We start from the raw sequence: 17,448 nt of genomic DNA on the forward strand, positions 1-17,448 counted from the left end.
GTAGTTTCTTCTTTTTATTCAGATTAGTGACATGAATTTCTCAATTTGCAATAGGTTTGCCAATTGGTTGGGCAGCCATTCCTGCCATTCCTTTAGCCTCATCCCTCTCAACCATACAATTGTTAAATTCCTCAACGAGCCACAGGGATTTCAGTGTTTACAGTCATTTTCATAATGGGTGCATGCTTATTAGTAACTGGAATAAGCAATTTCATAAATGTGTCAAGTGCAAGCATCTGCTTGCTCCTCATTACACACCACAGACCAACAAATATAATTTACATCAACATAGGAATCACTAAACAAATGATTGTATAACTTCTTATACACTATATTAGGCCCAGCCTTTGGAACTTTGATTTTCCTAGATATGGCTACTATATTGTGATCACTACATCTGATGGATGAAATTAGCTTTCAAGCTAATTTCTGTAGCATTAGTAAAGATGTGATCAAGTACATGTTGATGATTTCATTCCTGTGCTTGTTTGTAACTAACCTGTCTTGACTGATAAACTAACCTGTCTTGACTGACTAACTTGACTGATAACCTGAACCAGGTTGTAGGCACTGGTTAAAAGTTTGAAGCTTTTTCTTGAGTGGCCAGCTTGTTGAAAACCTGTCAATATTTAAATCACCCAGAAAATATATCTCTCTGTTGATATCGCATTACATTATCAAGCATTTCACACGTTATCCAGAAACGGACTGTTAGCACTTGGTAGTCTATAGCAGCTTCCCACAAGAATGGGCTTTATGTGAGGCAGATGAACCTGTAGACATATTACTTCAACAGTATTTAACATGAGCTCCTCTCTAAGCTTTACAGCAATGTGGTTCTGAATATAAACAGCAACACCTCCACCATTGGCATTTCTGTATTTTCTATAAATGTAATAACCTTGTATTGCTACTACTGTATCATCAAATGTATTATCTAAGTGAGTTTTAGAGATAGATGTCACGCCTTGGTCTTAGTATTTTGTGTTTTCTTTCTTTATTTGGTCAGGCCAGGGAGTGACATGGGTTATTGTGGTGTGTTTTTTGTCTTGGGGTTTTGTGGGGTGACTAATTAGTCTATGGCTGCCTGAGGCGGTTCTCAATCAGAGTCAGGTGATTTATCGTTGTCTCTGATTGGGAACCATATTTAGGCAGCCATATTCTGTGAGTGTTTTTGTGGGTGATTGTTCCTGTCTTTGTGTTTGCACCAGATAGGGCTGTTTTGGTTTTCATTATTTCATTTAGTTATTTTTGTAGTTTCTGTATGTATAGGTTTTTCTTCATTAAAATATTATGAATCATCATCACGCTGCATTTTGGTCCGATCCTTATTCTACCTCTTCGTCAGAGGAGGAGATAGAAGAACGCTGTTACAATAGATAGAATATGAATGTCATCTGTTAATAGCAAATTATTGATTTCATGAACCTTGTTTCTTAGCCCACGTCAGCATATGTAGTTAATTTTGAGCACTTTTCTGGGATGCTTGCTTGTTTTCATTGCTTTAAATCAAATCAAATCAAATTTATTTATATAGCCCTTCGTACATCAGCTGATATCTCAAAGTGCTGTACAGAAACCCAGCCTAAAACCCCAAACAGCAAACAATGCAGGTGTAAAAGCACGGTGGCTAGGAAAAACTCCCTAGAAAGGCCAAAACCTAGGAAGAAACCTAGAGAGGAACCGGGCTATGTGGGGTGGCCAGTCCTCTTCTGGCTGTGCCGGGTGGAGATTATAACAGAACGTGGCCAAGATGTTCAAATGTTCATAAATGACCAGCATGGTTGAATAATAGTAAGGCAGAACAGTTGAAACTGGAGCAGGAGCATGGCCAGGTGGACTGGGGACAGCAAGGAGTCCTCATGTCAGGTAGTCCTGGGACATGGTCCTAGGGCCCAGGCCAGTTGAAACTGGAGCAGCAGCATGGCCAGGTGGACTGGGGACAGCAAGGAGTCATCATGTCAGGTAGTCCTGGGGCATGGTTCTAGGGCTCAGGTCCTCCGAGAGAGAGAAAGAAAGAGAGAAGGAGAGAATTAGAGAACGCACACTTAGATTTACACAGGACACCGAATAGGACAGGAGAAGTACTCCAGATAAACAAACTGACCCTAGCCCCCGACACATAAACTACTGCAGCATAAATACTGGAGGCTGAGACAGGAGGGGTCAGGAGACACTGTGGCCCCATCCGAGGACACCCCCGGACAGGGCCAAACAGGAAGGATATAACCCCACCCACTTTGCCAAAGCACAGCCCCCACACCACTAGAGGGAAATCTTCAACCACTTGATTCCCAGCTTTACTGGGAATCAAATCAAATCAAATCAAATTTATTTATATAGCCCTTCGTACATCAGCTGATATCTCAAAGTGCTGTACAGAAACCCAGCCTAAAACCCCAAACAGCAAACAATGCAGGTGTAAAAGCACGGTGGCTAGGAAAAACTCCCTAGAAAGGCCAAAACCTAGGAAGAAACCTAGAGAGGAACCGGGCTATGTGGGGTGGCCAGTCCTCTTCTGGCTGTGCCGGGTGGAGATTATAACAGAACGTGGCCAAGATGTTCAAATGTTCATAAATGACCAGCATGGTTGAATAATAGTAAGGCAGAACAGTTGAAACTGGAGCAGGAGCATGGCCAGGTGGACTGGGGACAGCAAGGAGTCCTCATGTCAGGTAGTCCTGGGACATGGTCCTAGGGCCCAGGCCAGTTGAAACTGGAGCAGCAGCATGGCCAGGTGGACTGGGGACAGCAAGGAGTCATCATGTCAGGTAGTCCTGGGGCATGGTTCTAGGGCTCAGGTCCTCCGAGAGAGAGAAAGAAAGAGAGAAGGAGAGAATTAGAGAACGCACACTTAGATTTACACAGGACACCGAATAGGACAGGAGAAGTACTCCAGATAAACAAACTGACCCTAGCCCCCCGACACATAAACTACTGCAGCATAAATACTGGAGGCTGAGACAGGAGGGGTCAGGAGACACTGTGGCCCCATCCGAGGACACCCCCGGACAGGGCCAAACAGGAAGGATATAACCCCACCCACTTTGCCAAAGCACAGCCCCCACACCACTAGAGGGAAATCTTCAACCACTTGATTCCCAGCTTTACTGGGAATCAAATCAAATCAAATCAAATTTATTTATATAGCCCTTCGTACATCAGCTGATATCTCAAAGTGCTGTACAGAAACCCAGCCTAAAACCCCAAACAGCAAACAATGCAGGTGTAAAAGCACGGTGGCTAGGAAAAACTCCCTAGAAAGGCCAAAACCTAGGAAGAAACCTAGAGAGGAACCGGGCTATGTGGGGTGGCCAGTCCTCTTCTGGCTGTGCCGGGTAGAGATTATAACAGAACATGACCAAGATGTTCAAATGTTCATAAATGACCAGCATGGTCAAATAATAATAAGGCAGAACAGTTGAAACTGGAGCAGCAGCACAGTCAGGTGGACTGGGGACAGCAAGGAGTCATCATGTCAGGTAGTCGTGGGGCATGGTTCTAGGGCTCAGGTCCTCCGAGAGAGAGAAAGAAAGAGAGAAGGAGAGAATTAGAGAACGCACACTTAGATTTACACAGGACACCGAATAGGACAGGAGAAGTACTCCAGATAAACAAACTGACCCTAGCCCCCCGACACATAAACTACTGCAGCATAAATACTGGAGGCTGAGACAGGAGGGGTCAGGAGACACTGTGGCCCCATCCGAGGACACCCCCGGACAGGGCCAAACAGGAAGGATATAACCCCACCCACTTTGCCAAAGCACAGCCCCCACACCACTAGAGGGAAATCTTCAACCACTTGATTCCCAGCTTTACTGGGAATCAAATCAAATCAAATCAAATTTATTTATATAGCCCTTCGTACATCAGCTGATATCTCAAAGTGCTGTACAGAAACCCAGCCTAAAACCCCAAACAGCAAACAATGCAGGTGTAAAAGCACGGTGGCTAGGAAAAACTCCTAGAAAGGCCAAAACCTAGGAAGAAACCTAGAGAGGAACCGGGCTATGTGGGGTGGCCAGTCCTCTTCTGGCTGTGCCGGGTAGAGATTATAACAGAACATGACCAAGATGTTCAAATGTTCATAAATGACCAGCATGGTCAAATAATAATAAGGCAGAACAGTTGAAACTGGAGCAGCAGCACAGTCAGGTGGACTGGGGACAGCAAGGAGCCATCATGTCAGGTAGTCCTGGGGCACGGTCCTAGGGCTCAGGTCCTCCGAGAGAGAGAAAGAAAGAGAGAATTAGAGAGAGCATATGTGGGGTGGCCAGTCCTCTTCTGGCTGTGCCGGGTGGAGATTATAACAGAACGTGGCCAAGATGTTCAAATGTTCATAAATGACCAGCATGGTTGAATAATAGTAAGGCAGAACAGTTGAAACTGGAGCAGGAGCATGGCCAGGTGGACTGGGGACAGCAAGGAGTCCTCATGTCAGGTAGTCCTGGGACATGGTCCTAGGGCCCAGGCCAGTTGAAACTGGAGCAGCAGCATGGCCAGGTGGACTGGGGACAGCAAGGAGTCATCATGTCAGGTAGTCCTGGGGCATGGTTCTAGGGCTCAGGTCCTCCGAGAGAGAGAAAGAAAGAGAGAAGGAGAGAATTAGAGAACGCACACTTAGATTTACACAGGACACCGAATAGGACAGGAGAAGTACTCCAGATAAACAAACTGACCCTAGCCCCCCGACACATAAACTACTGCAGCATAAATACTGGAGGCTGAGACAGGAGGGGTCAGGAGACACTGTGGCCCCATCCGAGGACACCCCCGGACAGGGCCAAACAGGAAGGATATAACCCCACCCACTTTGCCAAAGCACAGCCCCCACACCACTAGAGGGAAATCTTCAACCACCAACTTACCATCCTGAGACAAGGCCGAGTATAGCCCACAAAGATCTCCGACACGGTACAACCCAAGGGGGAAGCTTAGCAGAAGTAAATATAATCATGTTATTTAGTGCAGGGTGAGCTGCACATGGTGGATTTCCTATTAGGGCACACTGCCTCGGTGTTAATAGTATAAATCTGGATCATAGGCACATGATTACTGTATACAATAGCTGTAGGATCATGATAGGCCTTCAGGGCAGTTAGAGGAACAGAAATTAAATGACTTACATTGTGTCTAACACCCCTGGGATAATTTACATTTGCTGAAGCATAATGACAACTCAGCATCACAATGGTAGGGATTAACTGAGCTTGGCTTGGGTCATTGATAATTCATTGTTTCAACGTAGCTTTATAATGCTGTAAAAATATCTAGGAACCCAAATTAATTGGGTGGATCCCATCCTCTTCATAAAATGTGTTTTGTTTCCAAAAGGTATCGAAATAGTGAACAAAAGTTACACCCATTGCACTGCAATAGTCACATAGCCAGTTGCGAAAGCAGCCATTGACCCATTGAGGTGTGGAATAAGGCTGTAATTTAACAAAATGTGGAGAAAGTCAGGGGGTCTGAATTCTTTCAGAAGGCACTGTACATTTCACTGACTGAGTCTGGGCTGTTGTTTTGACAGGGAGCTGTGTTATTATGGGAATGCTGGTAGTCCTAATACACTGTTTACATTCAATTGTGATCTGATGGTAGAACTTGACATCTTGTTTTAGTGAATGGTTAGAGCTATACGGATTTGTGTTGGCTGTTTGGATGTCCAATTGAATTTGTCAGAGATCTGAACTAGGCCTACCTATCACATAAAGTTGCTAGTATCTCTCACGCTCAGACTCTCCACTGCACCAGGGATGGTCAGTTTGTGGTTGTGGTGGGCATCACTGAACCTCATCTGGACTTGTCCACTGTCAGTCTACTTGGAGGAGAGGGAGGAGACAATGATAACATCTGCAGCCCTGTTGACACCACAGCAGCCTTTGCCATCTACTAGTTCCCTGTCAAAGCCTGTGGCACTTGGATACAGGTGAGTCTTAAATGTATGAAACAGAATATAGAAAAGGAGGGGGGGGGGTTCTCACAGGCACAGACAGCCACGGTAAGATTGTTACCCCTGATGTTCTAATCAATTCACTGATGCAATTCAATTTTTCCTCAGGTTGAAGATGACTCTGTTGTATGGTAATGATATGTCATCTTCATATGAGGTGATGGAATGACGTTTTGGCAGAGTGTAATGGAAAATGCTATGTTTGTGCTTTTCTAATAACCAATTTCTGTGCTCATGCAAGTCACTGAATGAACATGCCTGGGAGGAATCCTCACTATCATATCTGCAATTTGGCAGTATGCCCAGAACCTTGTTTTGAGAACAGAAAGGGATATCTCAGTTTCAAGGTCTCAGCTTGGAGAGATCGGTCTGTCACATGCATGAACCAGTATTGGTTGATCACATGCATGAACCAAACGTTAATGATGAATTAATTATGAATAATGAATAAGCTAAATCATGCAAATATAACTTGTCTGTGTAACCAGTATATAAGAGAACTAACGGGACTGCCCCAGGGGACTTCACTTCAGACCGGTACTTTATGCATCTAAGTTAGACTTTTACCTCTCCAGCATGCTGTTAATAAACAATGTTTAATTTAAGATTGACTTTGAGTGTCCATGTGTAGAATTTCCTCAACAATTAGAGAAATTCCTGTCTGACCAAAAGACGACGAGGACTCGACGATCATCCTCAAGCAATTGAGGGACATGACAACTGATTTCAGTAAGTTAAAAATAAAAATCAGAAAACCAATAAAACTAAATATAAAGAAGGGTACCAGTCTTAGAAAAAGGCTAGAGTGAGGGCAGAGGAGGCCCCATTGAAAATTGTCTGTAGGGATTTATGTGAGAAGTGTCTACGTGGTCTGAGAACCACTGAAAATAGCACAAGATGTTGTTGTCGGCATTTATGAGAACTGTCTAACTGGTTGGAGAACCACGACAATTATAGGTATGGGAAGCGGCAAGACTATAGAGTCTATAGAGACCATAGCATTTATGACTATATAAACTATTGATACTATGGATGCTGAGAGACTACGATTCTATAGGGACCATATGTACTATGGTTGCTAATGGGACTGTGATGCTATATGGAATATGGATGTTCAGGGACTATAGATACTGTAGAGGTTATGGCGACTGTAAAGACTATAGAGGAACCGCAGAAGACACACATGTCTGCATAGGAGGTAATGACAAGAGAATCGTGGAAGATGCATAAAGAGTAATAAGGGAGTATTACTGTGTGTGTTTGCTGGTGGTGTGGATGTGAATACATAAGTTGATTTATAATGTTATATAGGGAAATTGTATGAGTGAATGGAACGTGTGTGTGTGTGTGTGTGTGTGTGTGGGGGGGGGAGAGAATATGAAAAAATAGATAATTGTATGTGTATAATTGGTTACTAGAGATTTGATGAAGTAACAATGGAAAAAAGTATAATAATATACAACTTGCACACCCACACGCAGACTTATGTACAGTGGAGCAAAAAAGTATTTAGTCAGCCACCAATTGTGCAAGTTCTCCCACTTAAAAAGATGAGAGAGGCCTGTAATTTTAATCATAGGTACACTTCCACTATGACAGACAAAATGAGAAACAAAATCCATAAAATCACATTGTAGGATTTTTAATGAATTTATTTGCAAATTATGGTGGAAAATAAGCATTTGGTCAATAACAAAAGTTTGTTGGCAATGACAGAGGTGAAGACTTTCAGAAAATGTTTGACAAGGTTTTCACACACTGTTGCTGGTATTTTGGCCCATTCCTCCATGCAGATCTCCTCTAGAGCAGTGATGTTTTGGGGCTGTTGCTGGGCAACACGGACTTTCAACTCCCTCCAAAAATGTTCTATGGGTTTGAGATCTCGAGACTGGCTAGGCCACTCCAGGACCTTGAAATGCTTCTTACGAAGCCACTCCTTCGTTGCCCGGGCGGTGTGTTTGGCATCATTGTCATGCTGAAAGACCCAGCCACGTTTAATCTTCAATACCCTTGCTGATGGAAGGAGGTTTTCACTCAAAATCTCACGATATGGGGAGCACGTGATGCCGCGGAGCTGAGCAGACGTTGACAAACCGAGCTCTTCAAAGTTATTCTATTTTTACCTAAATAACAACGTTGAAACAATACTCTAACATCGGCTGATAAATTGTCAAGTACTTACCTTCCCAAAGAGCCATGGACCTCCGACCGAGAGGCAAGAAGGACGACCAAAACGTTGTTGATTCCCAAGATAACGATAACGCTACAGCTAGGAAGATTTTACCTCTTGCGAGCCTGCCGACATGCTGGCTACTCTCCTCCGGGAAATTCAGGATGGTAACAGAGGTCTTTCTCTGAAAATTGATAAGAAATCGGCTGAACTCCATTCTTCCATTGACGACCTGAAATCCTCCATGAATGATCTCCTTTTGAGAACGACTGAGGCAGAGTTGCGCATTAGCACAGTTGAAGATACCATCGCTAGACACGACCAGGTCTTGATACAACTGCAAATGTACAATGCATACCTTAAAAACAAGGTAGATCAGATGGAGAACCAGAGTAGACATAGTAATATCCGTGTGGTGGGATTGAAAGAGGACAGCGAGGGCCGTGACCCGGTCTGTTTCTTCACTCAATGGATCCCGGAGGTCCTAGGCATAATCAACTTCACCAAGCCGCTGGAAATTGAACGCGCCCACAGAACATCAGCGCCGAAACCCCGGCCAGATGAGCCCCCACGAGCCGTCCTGATCAGGTTCCTCCGTTTCCAAGACAGAGAGAAGATACTGCAACTCGCAAGAGCCAAAGGGGACATCACCATCGATGGAAAGACCTGCCGCCAAAGCACTGAAGGAGAAGAACATCACCGGCTGCCTCATCCACCCTGCGCGGATGAAAGTTCAGTACAAAGGCCAAAGCCATCTCTTCAACACACCGGGAGAAGTGCACACTTTTCTCAAAGAACTGAGCAACGTCTGAGCCAGGACGGTCTCTCTGGGGGATAAAATTCAGTTTGTTTGTTTTCTCTTATCCGGATTGAACTGCTGGTATCTCCCGGTCACTATAATTGATTTGTACATTTTCAACTAACCGTATCTTCCCGGGGTGAGTTCTATTACATTTACAGGAGAGTATATTTTGGTTTAGTCCATATCTACTGGGCGAAGCAATAAGTGGGTTTAGGCCCACTGCTTTCCCCCCCATTTATGTTAATCTTCCGAAAAGAGACTCAAGCATCCCTTACCGTGGGCAGTAAATATTCAGCCATAAATATTCACAACGTTTGTTTTCAATTTAGAGAGCTCGCAGGTTTTTAGTTTACGCCAAGGTTTAGCTAGTAAGAGCAAGATGGAAAGCGAGCAGCAACGTATCTCTACAAGTGTATTCATGTTTGATTGTTGGGATTGTTGTTTTAGTCTGACAATCGGGGTGGGTGGGATTTTTATTATTTTTTTCTTCCTTTTTTTCTATTGTTTCCTTCCTAAAGAGACACACGGGTCACTTTTGTGCTCAAACCAAAGTTGAAACATTTCCTAATTATCTGCATATGATAGATTTCTATTCAGTTACATATTTGAAACCCAACCTATGCTTAATCCACTAAAATATATCACATCCAACGTAAAAGGTCTTAACAGCCCGATTAAAAGGAAAATAGTCTATACATAACTTAAGAAATTAAAGGCTGACATTGTGTTTTTACAAGAAACACATCTTAATGTGAAATTGAAGAGGGAATGGGACAAGTTTTTGCATCCTCTTTTAACTCCAAAGCAAGAGGAACTGCAATTTTGATAAGTAGACACATCCCCTTCTGCGTCAACAACACCATCTCTGATCACTCTGGCAGGTTTTTTTTGGTGCAGGGGCATATGTTTTCAGAGTCTTGGACCCTATTGAATATTTATGCTCCTAACTTTGATGACCATATGTTTATTCAGAATTTCTTCCTTCAGGTTGCTCAAGCACCACCAGGATGGCTACTGGTTGGAGGAGATTTAAATTTTTGCTTCAATACAGTTCTTGATAGGTCTTCTGATAAACCCTCACTTCTTACCAAAGCCGGCAAACTCACCATGTCATTCATGAAAGATCTCAATTTACTAGACATCTGGAGACAGTTGCACCCACAGGATAGGTACTACTCTTTTTATTCACACCCACACAAGACACACACACGCAAACATAACTTTTTACTTTCGACACAACTGTTTCATAGAGTGTTAGATGTCGAGTATCTCCCCAGATTGCTTAGTGACCATTCTCCTTTGGTATTATCAATCTCCATTCCTACCAAGGTAAATGGAGCATATAGATGGAGACTAAATTCTACACTCCTAAAGCAACCTGAATTTTGTGCATTCATCAAAGAGCAGATCAATATTTTTACTTTGACAAACAAACCCTCTGCTCCTGACAGCTTCTTTCTTTGGGACACATTGAAGGCCTATCTGAGGGGACAGATTATTTCCTATACTAAAGGGCTGAAGAAAAAAAAAACTGTGCGGAACTGAGTGCCCTTGAATCTGAAATCTCTGAGCTAGAGAAAACCTACCAAAGAGGCCTGACTAAAGATCTATACAGGCTTTTGGTAAATAAAAAACTTAAATATAATATTCTGAACACATATCAAGCTGAGAGGGCCATCACTAAATCAAAACAGCGTTATTATGAGCTTAGAGAGAAAGCTCACAAAGTATTGGCATGGCAACTGAAAGCAGAGGAAAGTAAGAGGACAATTAATGCCATAGAAACTCTTACTAATGAGATATCTTTCGACCCTACTGAAATTAATAATACTTTTAAGAAATACTATGAAGACCTCTACACTTCCCAATCAAGCGATGATCTATCAGAGATCGACTCCTTTCTCTCCTCTCTCAACCTCCCATGCTTGTCAGGGGAAGACAGCGAGCGCCTGAGTGAAGACTTCTCAGTTCCTGAATTGTTGGAGGCCATTAAATCCTTACCTTCTAATAAATCTCCTGGGGAGGATGGCTTCCCTCTAGAGTTCTATAAAGAATTTAGGGAGCTGTTGGTCCCCTACCTTATGGAGGTACTTAAAAAGCCAGAGAAGACAACTGCTTTCCAGAGTCCTTCTCTCAAGCAGTGATTACTGTAATCCACAAGAAAGGGAAAAACCCGCTAAGGTGCGCCTCCTATAGACCAATCTCTCTCCTTTACACAGCATCTTGGTGACCAGTTTACAATCTATCTAAGAGACTGGAGTCATGTCTTCCCCTGTTGGTAAACCCAGATCAGACTGGCTTCATAATTAATAGATTGTCCTCCAATAATCTCAGAAGGTTCTTTGATATAATTCACCTTGCTAACAAAAACAAAATACCTAACCCTACACAGTTTCTGGCAGGGGGTATGCGATACCATATCCTCAATTCACGGGGTTGCATTCCCTTTAGACCCGGAGGTCTGTCTACTGGGTAACTTTACTACACCAATCTTAGGCAAAGCCATACTATAAAGCTAACAGAAATATTGCTAGCGATTGCCAAGAAATGTATTGCCTTGAAATGGAAATTGTATTCCTCCCTGCCAGTTGCAATGTGGCTATCGGAAGTCAATAGTTGTATCCCTTTGGAGAAAATCACTTACTGCTTGAGGAATAAGTTAGACATTTTACAGAATTTGGCAACCTTTTATTGACTATATGGAGAATCTCCCCCCTATATCTCATTGATTGAATCTATATATAATCCTCACATAATGTTTCACACGTAACGTATAATATGTTGCCTACGGCAGGTGATCCAATGTATTGTTATTTTTTTCCATTTTTTTTTCTTATTGTATGTTGTTTATATAATTATAATTATTTTTTTATTTTTGTTACGCTCGTCTGTTACTGTCACTTTGTCCTATCGTTGTCTAATATCTTTTCACTTTTGTTTTGAATGTTCTTAATTGGAAAATGCAAAAAAAAAAAAAAAAAAAATCTCACGATACATGGCCCCATTCATTCTTTCCTTTACACAGATCAGTCGTCCTTGTCCCTTTGCAGAAAAACAGCCCCAAAGCATGATGTTTCCACCCCCATGCTTCACAGTAGGTATGGTGTTCTTTGGATGCAACTCAGCATTCTTTGTCCTCCAAACACGACGAGTTGAGTTTTTACCAAAAAGTTCTATTTTGGTTTCATCTGACCATATGATTCTCCCAATCTTCTTCTGGCTCATCCAAATGCTCTCTAGCAAACTTCAGACGGGCCTGGACATGTACTGGTTTAAGCAGGGGGACACGTCTGGCACTGCACGATTTGAGTCCCTGGCGGCGTAGTGTGTTACTGATGGTAGGCTTTGTTACTTTGGTCCCAGCTCTCTGCAGGTCATTCACTAGGTCCCCCCATAATTGCTCCCACAGTTGATTTCTTCAAACCAAGCTGCTTACCTATTGCAGATTCAGTCTTCCCAGCCTGGTGCAGGTCTACAAGTTTGTTTCTGGTGTCCTTTGACAGATCTTTGGTCTTGACCATAGTGGAGTTTGGAGTGTGACTGTTTGAGGTTGTGGACAGGTGTCTTTTATACTGATAACAAGTTCAAACAGGTGCCATTAATACAGGTAATGAGTGGAGGACAAAGGAGCCTCTTAAAGAAGAAGTTACAGGTCTGTGAGAGCCAGACATCTTGCTTGTTTGTAGGTGACCAAATACTTATTTTCCACCACCATTTTCAAATAAATTCATTAAAAATCCTACAATGTGATTTTCTGGATTGTTTTCCCTCATTTTGTCTGTCATAGTTGAAGTGTACCTATGGTGAAAATTACAGGTCCCTCTCATCTTTTTAAGTGAGAGAACTTGCACAATTGGTGGCTGACTAAATACTTTTTTGCCCCACTGTATATTGGTTCCTAACTTCCCTGAAAAGTTTCATATCGCGGGGGCTATTCGATGCTAATGCAGTACGCCACAGGACGTTTTTGTGCTGGTCAAGAGGAATCAGGTCTGGAGTGAACCAAGGGCTATATCTGTTCCTGGTTCTCATTTTTTTAATGAGCCATGTTTATTTAAGATGGTGAGGAAAGCACTTTTAAAGAATAATCAGGCATCCTCTACTGATGGAATGAGGTCAATATCCTTCCAGGATACCCGGGCCAGGTCCATTTAGAAAGGCCTGCTCGCTGAAGTGTTTTAGGGAGTGTTTGACAGTGATGAGGGGTGGTTGTTTGACCGCAGACCCATTACGGACGTAGGCAATGAGGCAGTGATCACTGAGATCCTGGTTGAAAACAGCAGAGGTGTATTTGGAGGGCAGGTTGGTTAGGATGATATTTATGAGGGTGCCCTTGTTTACGGATTTGAGGTTGTACCTGGTAGGTTCATTGATAATTTACCATTGGTGTCAAATCCAACTCAAAAGTAAAATGTGCACGAGCAAGATGAAACATAGTTGTGAGAGCAAACGTTGAGTTAAGAGAGAAAAAATGAGGTCGAGTGAGCAGAGGACGGTTCCAGCGTGTGCACAGGTCAGTTGAGCGCAATTTAAACTTGAGAGCTTCTGCTCACTGGATCACAGGTGCGTGTCATCATGCGCCAGTTAGGCTTTTAGAAACTGGAACTGCCCCCATATTTAACATGCGGTTTCCTTACTAAAGTGTTGTGTGCGCCCCTTAGCATGTACGTTTGGGTATTTTCTCTGTGGGATATTTGGTGTGATTGTTTTTTTTGTTGTTATATACCTGCGCTATGTTTTTGTAGATAAGTCGTGTTTTGCTAGCTTCCAGCTAATGCTTGCATCGTTTGTGTGTATGCAGTGCATGCTACCTCGGGTTTAGTGTGGTTATCATTAGCATATTTGTAATAAGAAATAAGGTAATTATCGTTGCTATATACTCAGTATGTCTATCAGCAAGGTATATATATTGTTTTTATATTACCACTGCAATGTATAGCCTTAAATTGTACTGTTGAATTACAGGGCACAATTGACAAGTTTCTCGAGGTTTGTGTATGTGCACTTTGATTTACAGATTTGTAACGGTGCCTTCTGTCATGACCTGACCATAGAGAGCCCTTGTTTCTCTATGGTGTAGTAGGTCAGGGTGTGACTAGGGGTTATTCTTGTTTATCATTTCTATGTGTCTTCTAGTTTATATTTTATATGTTGGTGTTTTGTATGACTCCCAATTAGAGGCAGCTGGTAATCGTTGTCTCTAATTGGGGATCATATTTAAGTAGCTATTTTTCCAACCTGTGTTTGTGGGATATTGTTTTGTGTATTGTGCATGTAGCACCACGTAGTCACGTTTCGTTGTTCGATTATTGATTTCTTGTTTTTGCTTAAAGTTTCACCTTGAAATTAATATGTGGAACTCAACATCCGCTGCACCTTGGTCCCATTCTTACGACAACCGTGACACCTTCTGAGAGAGGGCCGTACATTTTAAGTGCCTAACCCTTCTATTTCTCTTTCTGGCTATGTATATATTCCTGCTGTGTGAATATCCAACTGTTTGCATATATGGAAATCAGTCAATTGAAATAAATAAATTAGGCACTAATCTATGGATTTCACATGACTGGGAATACAGATATGCATCAGTTGGTCACAGATACCTTAAAAGAAAAGTAGGGGCATGGATCAGAAAACCAGTCAGTATCTGGTGTGACCAGACTGTTGATTGTAGCCTGTGCCAAGTTGCTGGATATTGGTGGGAACTGGAATGCTGTCGTACACGTTGATCTAGAGCATCCAAACCATGCTCAGTGGGAGAAATGTCTGGTGAGTATGCAAGCCATGGAAGAACTGGGACATTTTCATCATCCAGGAATTGTGTATGGATCCTTGTGACATGGGGCCATGCATTATCTGACTGAAACATGAGATGATGGCAGCGGATGAATGGCACGACAATGGGCCTCAGGATCTCATCAATTTATCTCTGTATTCAAATTGCCATCAAAAAATGCAATTGTGTTCGTTGTCGATAGTTTATGCCTGCCCATACCATAACCCCACCACCTCCAAATGGCACTCTGATCACAACGCAAACCACTCGCCCTCACGACGCCACGCTGTCTGCCATCTACCATGTACCGTTGAAACTGGAATTAATCTGTGAAGAGAACACTTCTCCAGGGACCCAGTGGCCATTGAAGGTGAGCATTTGCCCACTGAAGTCAGTTTTCGACACCGAACTGCAGTCAGGTTAATACCCTGGTGAGGATTACAAGCACGCAGACGAGCTTCCCTGAGGCTGTTTCTGACAGTTTGTGCAGAAATTATTCGGTTGTGCAAACCCAGTTTTATCAGCTGTCCAGGTGGCTGGTCTCAGACGATCCTGCAGGTGAAGAAGCCGAATGTGGAGGTCTTGGGCTGGCGTGGTTACACGTGGTCTGTGGTTATAAGCCCAGTTGGACGTACTGCCAAATTCTGTAAAATGAGGTTGGAGGCGGCGTATGGTAGAGAAATTACAATTGAATTATCTGGCAACAGCTCTGGTGGAAATTCCTGGATTGGATATTATGCAGATAATTACATTGATAGAACCCAAAATCTATTTGCAACATTAAAGCTGATCCACCCCCCCATCCGCTATTACAACATAGTCATTTTTTTCAAAGTTGCCAAAATGCCATGTGCATCCACATATATCAGTGAATTTGTCACAACCTAACCATTACGAAACTTCTGTTCGATCAAATAAGCCTCACATTGCAAATTAGCAATTCCATTTTTATTGACCAAGTTTGACTCTCATTGACCTCCATACAAAAATGAGTAAGTGAAACTTCTCGCTTCACCTCTTTCCCTCTGTCGCTATTTACTCTGAACTTTAACCTTTGACCTCCCACCTTGAACTTTGAGCCTGAGTCAATTCAACGTGCCTCAATATTTAGAATGCCGAAGATGTAAATATAACGTATAGACTGTATGTCCTTCATTTCTGTCTGATCTGATTTCATGTTACGTCAATAAAGATTACTAGAGGGGCTATGTCATGAACCCTCAAAGTTCCACAATGGGGTGAAAATGGGAAACCAGTCTAATTAATGGAAGTAGAAACATAGCTGGTGCATTTCCTGCTTTTACTTATGCAGGAAAACAAAAGTTAAGGTGTGATGTATCAGAAATTGTGTAATGGCATTATACTACCATATAAATACAATTTAAGGGCTCCCGAGTGGCGCAGCTGTCTAAGGTACTGCATCTCAGTGCAAAGGTGTCACTGTAGTCTCTGGTTTGAATCCAGGCTGCATCACATCTGGCTGTGATTGGGAGTCCCATAGGGCGTCATTGTAAACAAGAAGTTGTTCTTAACGGACTTGCCTAGTTAAATAAAGGTAAAAATAATACAACTTGGGTTTAACACAAATGTGCTGGATAAATAGCCTCTAAAATATATCAGTACTTGTTGAATTTACAACTTGTCTAATTCCTATCATCAACTGATTGTTTGAATAGAATGTTGCCATATTGGCAGTTAATTAGAGAAATGTATTGAATCAATCCTCTAAAACTGGCGAGCTAGTTAACACGCATACAGTGCAGATAAATTCTTCACTTTCATTGTTTTACGAAATATGTTATCACAGCACTGGCTAACCATGGGATGATCAACTCCCTGACCAACATCAACATGACTGACCTTTGCACCATCATAAGAAGGTTCATGTCCACTGCAATGTTCTGATTCCTAATTCAATGGTTACGCCTTTGTGAATATGAATTTTGGTATTGTAGTGTTTATATTTTTCCAGGTTTTCCATTGCAGCATGTTCAGTCTGCTACCCAACTGCTTCCAACAATTGAATGAATCTGTCACTGACAGAGTGGGTGGCTGAGTGTTGGTATTGCAGTACTCTAGCACTACTTCAATAGAAAATAACATATGGGGCTTTGGGATTTGTCTTCAGAGCATTGGTTGCCAACCCTGCAGGCTTTTCAAGACCTGCAGGCTTTTGTTCTTGAACTAAAATACACGTTGAAAATCACGAGACATGATGATTCAATACAATTGTTTTAATACTGCTGGACTGGAACAAAACCCTGCATACAGTGGACAGTAGCTAGCCCTCCAATGCTAGGTTTGGTGAATACTGCCGTGTACTGTGGTGAAGCTGCTTGCAAGAAATTGTAACCAAATTTCCTAGATTTATTACAGTACCTTGTGTGTTTCTGTCTATTCCAGGACGTGATGTCAATGCGGTACCAGAGTCCTACTTTGGGGAGACGACGGTGATCTCCAGTAGAGAGGTGATCATAACCACCCCCAGACACAAGGGGGAGCATAGGTGGCCTGTCCTATGGGGCCATGGGTCCTTTGTCCATATGGGGAGCAGCCTGGGGAAGTAGGTGACATGAGGTAGCCAGGGTCGTACTCTTCCTCCCAGTCCCTGGTTCTTTCAGCTGTGACATGGGACTGGCAGCGTCTGCAGGTGTACCGGTGTCACCGATTGGCAAGCTGGCAACAACATGAAGGTCCGGGAAACACGAGGAGAATCATCTGTAGACAACACTTGAATAAAAAGC

The sequence above is a fragment of the Oncorhynchus gorbuscha genome, linkage group LG25 (genome assembly GCF_021184085.1).
Source record: "Oncorhynchus gorbuscha isolate QuinsamMale2020 ecotype Even-year linkage group LG25, OgorEven_v1.0, whole genome shotgun sequence".
Classification (NCBI taxonomy): domain Eukaryota; kingdom Metazoa; phylum Chordata; class Actinopteri; order Salmoniformes; family Salmonidae; genus Oncorhynchus; species Oncorhynchus gorbuscha.